Below are 1,525 nucleotides of genomic sequence, written 5' to 3'. Positions count from 1 at the left end.
AAAAAAAAAAAAAAAGAAGGCCCTTCCCTTCTTTTGTCTGCACAGGGTTGGGTTGGGATTGGTACTGGGCAGTGAGGGCACCTGTTCCTGTCCCCACTGCTGGCCCCACTCACGGGCATCTGCTTAGAGCAGGGAATGGGTTCTAATGGCCCCTCCCCATTCCAGCTTCATGTGGAGGACCTCAGAGGGTGAGAGGCTGTTAAATAAAGGGTTGTTGAGATGTCCTGTGGATTGATCATGGGCACGTCACGTCTGTTGCCCTCAGCGGTAGGTGTTTAGAGTGTACAGTCCTACGAGATTGGGAGCCATTTGAGAACAGGATTCCATTTTCAAAGCAAGTCTGAGGCATCACTGGGACATCATCAGGCAGAGGGCAGCTCCATTACAGAGGCCATGAAGGAGATAACCGGAGTATCTGTTGAAGTATAGACACCAGCTGGTGACAGAGAATAACTTGGCAGTGCTGTTGTCCAGCCCTGGTGATGGGGAACACTGCACGGACTCTGCATTCAAGGTGCTCACAGCCGCCCCAACGGAGGCTAGCAGGGGCAGAGTGACAGGTAAGGGAAATAGAAGCCAGAGTGCATATGTTCTGAGGTTGGAGCACAGTCAAAACACTGCGAGAGTGACAGGTTCCCCTTGGGACGCTCTAAGAGGGGTTGTGGAAACTGATCCTTGAAGGTCCAACCAGACTCCATATTGAAGAGAAGGGAGAGAGGCTCCAGTAGAAGAATAGCAGCGCAGAGGCAATGTGGCTGGGAAACAGACTTCTCTGAAGAAGACAGATCAACGTAAAACAGAGGGATGAAGCCAGAAAGGTTAGCAGGACCCAGAACATGGAGCCCAGTGAACATGGTGGGGTTTGGGCTCTACAGGGTACAGATGGCTTTCAGGAATGTTGAGGGAGAGAGAGGCACCTCTCAGCCTATACTCCAGGAAGAAAAATGCTGGGTCCAGCTGTAGAATGGATCAGAGCAGGAAATGGAGGCTGGTGACCAAGGGCTGCCACACAGGAAATAGGAAAGGATGGTTGAAAAAGCAGGGGAGAACTAGGGTGAAGCGATCAAGGCACTCATCTCGGGCATAAAATTCAAGGGAAACCCTAAAACTCAGTATTGAAGAGAAATCATGTTTTCAAACAATATAAAAAAATGCATGATAAAATATCAAAATTTCACATAAAGACAGAATCCTGTCCTCCACTGGCCCAGCTCGGCCTCATTCATCTCACCCAGCCTGTGGAAAGGACACTGAGGAGACTCAATAGCTGGAAGTTGAGCCAGGGGGGTGGGGGGATTTGCAGGGAAAAGCCCCAAAAGATAAGGGAGGTTGTGAAGCCATCTATGAAGAAGGCAGCGTTGTTCACTAAGAAGGGGACACACCTGAGAGAAGTTGGAGCTGATAGTGAGCACTCTGTGGGAGAGCTTGGCAGTCAACGAAGAATAAAGGTCTGGGGAAAAACAGGTCCCAGAGCTCCTGTGTTGCCATAGGGATGGGTGGGGTCACGGGGTGAGGGGGACGGCGG

Source organism: Hipposideros armiger, unplaced genomic scaffold, assembly GCF_001890085.2.
Source record: "Hipposideros armiger isolate ML-2016 unplaced genomic scaffold, ASM189008v1 scaffold_287, whole genome shotgun sequence".
Lineage (NCBI taxonomy): Eukaryota > Metazoa > Chordata > Mammalia > Chiroptera > Hipposideridae > Hipposideros > Hipposideros armiger.
The sequence above is the reverse complement of the archived record's forward strand: the minus strand, read 5'-3'. Positions refer to the sequence as shown.